Consider the following 5,746-nt stretch of genomic DNA (forward strand, 5'->3'; position numbering starts at 1 on the left):
CGGCTGTGGCAAGGGGGGCCTTCGCTCAGCTTTGGCTGGTGCGCCAGCTGCAGCCGTACTTGGATCGTGCAGACCTGGCCATGGTGATCCATGCCTCGGTGACATCGAGATTAGATTACTGTAACGCACTCTATGTGGGGCTGCCCTTGAAGACGGTTCGGAAACTGCAACTAGTGCAGAATGCGGCAGCCCGTGTGGTTACTGGAGGTAGGCAGTTCGACTCTGTCAGTCCGCTTCTCCAGTGGCTGCACTGGCTGCCCATTTGTTTCCGGGCCCAATTCAAGGTGCTGGTATTGACCTTTAAAGCCCTATACTGCTCTGGACCAGGGTATCTTAGAGATCGCCTGCTCCCGTACAATCCGGCTCGTCCTCTTAGGTCATCAGAGAAGGCCTTTTTACAAGTGCCGCTGCCTAGGGAGGTACGTGGGGCGGCTGCAAGAAATAGGGCCTTCTCAGTAGTGGCACCAACGCTATGGAACTCCCTTCCCCTTGACTTAAGAATGGCTCCCTCTCTTGAGACCTTTCGGCCTGAAGACCCTTCTGTTTAAACAGGCCTTCTGAGTTCTCGGCCTTTTAACATCTTTTTAACATCTTTTAATATTTTTTACAGGCCTGATTCTTTTATGACTTGCTGCTGCTCTATGCTCTTTTTACCTATTTTTTTTACTCTGACTGCTGTTTTTTTTATGATGTATTAATATGTTTTTATTTGTTTTTAAATTATGTTTTTAATATGTTGTAAGCCGCCTTGAGTCCCTTCGGGGAGAAAGGCGGGATAAAAATAAAGTGATGATGATGATGATGATGATGATGATGATGATGATGGACAACCCATGATGAACTTTTCCTCCAGAAATTTATCCAATCCCCTCTTAAAGGCATCTAGACCAGATGCCATCACCGCTTCCTGTGGCAAGGAGTTCCACAGACTAATTGCATGCTGGGTAAAGAAATATTTTTCTAACTTTCCCAACAATTTTAGTGGATGTCCTGGCTGGGCCTGACTGTATCACACAGTATTTGAGCTGTGCATAGAGAGGTGGTTTGCATGAACCATATCTCGTGTACAGTGATGTGCTAGCACACCAGTACTATGGATGTATGGGATATGTGCCTATACTTCCCCATGTGATAGAGGGAGTTGGCTAAGAGTATCATCTGAACTGGCCCAAATTAATCTCCCCTTCCTACATAGTGCTTCTTGTGGAAAGACTGAACATCGTAAATATTTGGTATTTGTAATACTGTTATCTGTATTACTTGTGTTATTTTTATATTATTATTTGCATTATTTGTAATACTGTTATTGGGTACTTGTAATACTGTTGAAAGTTAAAGAAATCAAAATTCTGTGATAAAAAGAGATTTGACAAGATAATCTAAGATTTCTTTTTCTTTCTCCCCTCTCTGTCTAAATATAAATGTGTAAACAAATCCAATATTGAAGGCTGTTTAACTGGATGTATTATACAATCCAAGGTAATAATTACCCAAAGTATTTTGAAAACTCTCCTTTTTATTAAAATGAGAAAACCAAAGTTGTTTCACCTATACTTTTAGAACATGGCTGTAACTCATTGTCCTATTTGCCACTTTGGTTTCCTGGACACAATCATTGTGCCTTTAACTGCTAAATGACAGACAGAAATAATTGGTAAAACTTTTTCCTCCCTTTAACTCCAGGTTGCAAAATGCCTCACTGGTTGATTTCTGCCTGTCACACAGATGTTAAAGACAATGAGCTTCTGTTCATTAGAAAAGGTGGCTTGAACTGCAGGAGGAACTTTTGACCTTCCCTGAAATCTGTCTCTAGAACGGGAGCTGGCAGCCATATGCTTGCTAGCTAATTGCACTCTTCTGAACTTGAACTAGCTTTGTAATAGTCAGTAATGTGACAGGAGAATATACTGTTATGCCTGGGTACAAACTTCTCACAGACCGCATAATATATATAAACTTGCATATCCCCAGAGTGGAATGAAATGCACTTGAAATGTGCAATGAGCATGCTCAGGTTGCTCTCTTATCAGTGTTGACACTGCTAACCACTAGGTGCTGTGCCCAATTGACCCCTTGCTCTTCCACCACCCCAACTTAAAACCCCACAATAGGGCTACTCAATTTTGCAGCAACTCTTGGGCTGCTGTAGCATCAAGAACCTCCATGTTGGGCCACGTAACCCGACATAGAGCTCAGGATCCGGTGGAGGTCTCACCCTGCTCCCTCCCCCTGGCATGCCTTCTGCCAGCCCTCTCCCCACCTGGAGTAGTGTATGCACAACAATGGTCTATTGGCACACTCTTTAGGGCTGTTGGTAGAGGCATCCTGTGCTGAAGGGAGAGTTACAGAGGCCTCCTCGATGTAAAGGAACATTTATTCCTTTACCTTGGGACTGCCTTGTGGCTGCACCAGCACTGGAAAGTTGGATAGGATTGGGCCCTAAGTTTTATGAACACAAAGGGCTTGCTTCTGAGTAAAATAAATAATACCATTTTCAAACACCACTATTAATGTTGGAATTAATTTGCTGACAGTACTCCTGGTGCATATTTCTGAAGTTGAGCTGGAACAAAACGTTGCACACATTCAAAATGTGTGCAACATTTTACAATTCTTTTGCAATTCTATTTCAGTTTAGATTTTTGATATTTTAGAAAGTTTGAAAGATCACTTCTTCAGTGTGACTTTGAAAGATATAAAACAAAACCCCCATATGGTTATATGGGCAGATATAACCATATTTCAACTCCTACTGATTTCAGTGGAACTAAAACATATTTATCTTTGACTAGATTGTGCTTTAAGTTTTCATGGTAAAATTTAAGATGATGGCTCATGTTGAGAATCAACTCATCAGATTTATTACCTCTGCAGCTTGTTCTTTTTTTAATTGTTTTTGAACCTAAATCTAGTATTATCCATAAGTGCATTGTTTGAAAAAGGAATATTAGAGAACGGATGCATACGACTTCCATCATTACCTTCCTTCTAGTTGGAAGGGAGAACCCCTTGGAAGGAGCCAAGGACAGGAGAAGGAGGTAGGGCAGATCTCATCTGACCAGCCTGAAGAATAGTAGATAAGATGGCAAGAAGACTGGATTCTCCCTGCTTGGTCTGGAGAAGAGGAAAAGGAACCATCACAGACAGATTCCCATCCCATCAGGCTGGAAGAGAGGTGGCTGAATCACGCCCATTCAGCCAGGAGGAGTGAAGGCATCAGTGGGATGCTGGTGACATCCTACCCATCCTGCCTCCTCCAGTTCTTCTGCCACAGAAGTTTTTGAGGTCCCTCAACTACTATTTATGGATTTATTAGCAGTTTTATACAGTATACTAAATTTCTTCAGGTAACAAAACTTGGTGCCAAGGCAGTTTACAATGCATGAAATATACATAGTAAAATATCAGAATTTAAAACCATATTAGCCATAAAAAGCCTTAAAAAAATCAGACATAAACCATAAAAGCATAAAAAAATCAGATAAAAGCTCCAGCAGTCTCCCTGCAGTATTCCCACCCCCACTCACTGATCCAGTCATCTCCTATCCACCACCAAAAACTATTTAAAATAAAAAGGTCAAACCCTATTGGAAAGTGTTCAAGGAGGGGAGTGGATCATGATTTGCCCAGGAGGGAATTCCATATTTGGAATGATGGTGGGAACCACCACTGAGAAGATCTTTCCCTGTTGTATTTTTCCTTCCTCCTTGGTTTTCACTCACCCACCCTGTTTTCAAATAGAGAAGCGGAAGGGCCAGAAGAAGGAATTTGGGGAAAAGCACTGCCTCACTTCCAAAAAAGGAAGTTTTTGGTGCTTCTCCCAACTTCCTTGTTTCTTGAAAGGAAGATGGTAAAGCAACGATGCAATGGAAAAGTGAGGTACTTTTGAAGGGGCCAATGCACACAACCTGCACCCATCATCTGCTGGGGGCAGACCATGTCACCACTCCTCACCACTGGGCTGTCCCTGCCACCTTGTCTTGTATTCCACATCATCATTCTGTATGCAGCCCCTGTGGGAATAAAGAGATTGCCTTTAACAATTAGGATGTAAGGAAAGTTGGATCTGATGGCAGGCAATGGATTGACACGATAATTTTCAGTAGCATCCGCCTGGTTTCTTCAGTAGTTAATTGTTCGTTCAGATGGAGTCAAGTCCTCATACGTAATGCTTCAAGCTGTATTCAAGCTGTATTTGCAAATGCAGATAATAACTGTATTTGCAAATTCAAGTAAATAACTTCAGGGAAGGGAACAGCTCACACTTTTGGCTCTTAATTTAATATGCTCCTGCTTCTGGAAATAATCACATGCACAATTTTATGCCCATTTGGTTGTGCTGCTGCAAAGCGTCCCTTGCCAAAGAGCAAAGATCAGTAGGGTTAAACGAAAGGACCCACATTATTTGTTGCCTTTTTCACTGCAGCCGTAATTTGTTTGCAAAATGTACAGCCTGTATTATTGTAATTTTATTGATCCCTTCAAATCATGTTTTCCCTGGGACTAGACTGATGAGCTTTGACAGTCTGATGGTCAAGGCACTGAAGTGCCTTAGAGGAAGACTGGATTCAGTCTGCACATGAATTTTCCTTTTGTTTGCATGAAAAACTTTCCTTTTTCTCACCATTTGCACTTCAGTGTTTGAGTGTCCTATCCCCCATGACGCCATAGCATGCAGCCATACCAAGAAGGCGTGGAGGGGAGGAAGGACCTGAAGGCAAAGCAGCTATATAGTTGGTGTACGTCTGAGAAAAGGGAATGCACTGGGCAATGGAGAAGAGATGGGATTCTGGGGCAAGCTGGTGTCACCAAGATCCACCCCCTCCCTCCCCCCACTGTGCCCTGAAACACTGAATGCTGTCCCATCCCCCGACATTCTTCTGCGACCAACTCAGTGGAAGTGGAGGAACCCAGGTTCTGTCACGGCGTGGCTCCAATGCTGCTTCCACTTTGTTGTGGCGGCATGGACTGGCCTGACCGAAATGTGATCTTTGTGCCATTTCTGGGCCTTTTGGAACAGTGGAACAATTGTTGGGGCATCACTTTTGGTCCACTGTCACAAAGGAGCCATACGATTGGACCATTACATTTCTTTAACTGGATAAGATCCCTACGCAAAAGCTGCTCTGCTGGGACCTGAGGCACAGTGCCCACTCTTACAGTTTAATTTCTCGCTCTCTGTTCCACTATCTTCTTTTAAACTGGGACCAGCTTTAGTAGCATGACTCCAGAAATGGCTTCAGATATCCAAATCAGATTTCACCAGTCATAAAGAAGAGTGTGTGTGGTACGCTTGCCAGGGGCTCTTTCACAGTGACAATTATTGTAGGCTGCTTTGTTCCTTTCTTTGAGGACCAGGTTGTAATGGCAGCAACTGTTACCCTGCACATGCCCGATTTCGTCTGATCTCGGAAGCTAAGCAGGGTCAGGCCTGGTTAGTACTTGGATGGGAGACCACCTGGGAATACCGGGTGCTGTAGGCTTATATGACAGTCTTTCGAGACTGAAGGTTGCCAACCAGGTTGTAATGTAACAGAAGAGAAGCATGGTTCTGTGGGTTTTTCTGATCATAATGCTGCATATTATTCAAGTTATGATGTACATGGACAGCAGGTGAACTGAGGCACCCTGCACTGTACACTACATTGCAGTGTAGGTTTGCTTCAGCTAACTAGAATAGTTCCAAATCAATAACACCATATTGTGTGTTCTTGTACCATCCCAATGCATTTCTCAACAAGGAAAG

The 5,746-nt window shown here is 43.1% G+C and overlaps 1 pseudogene; it reads left to right on the forward strand.

Moving 5' to 3' along the window:
• The first annotated feature begins 5,366 nt into the window (after positions 1-5,366).
• On the forward strand, positions 5,367-5,483 carry LOC136638064 (5S ribosomal RNA; annotated as a pseudogene).
• Positions 5,484-5,746: the final 263 nt, after the last annotated feature.

This window comes from Tiliqua scincoides, chromosome 1 (assembly GCF_035046505.1).
Source record: "Tiliqua scincoides isolate rTilSci1 chromosome 1, rTilSci1.hap2, whole genome shotgun sequence".
Taxonomy (NCBI): Eukaryota; Metazoa; Chordata; class Lepidosauria; order Squamata; family Scincidae; genus Tiliqua; species Tiliqua scincoides.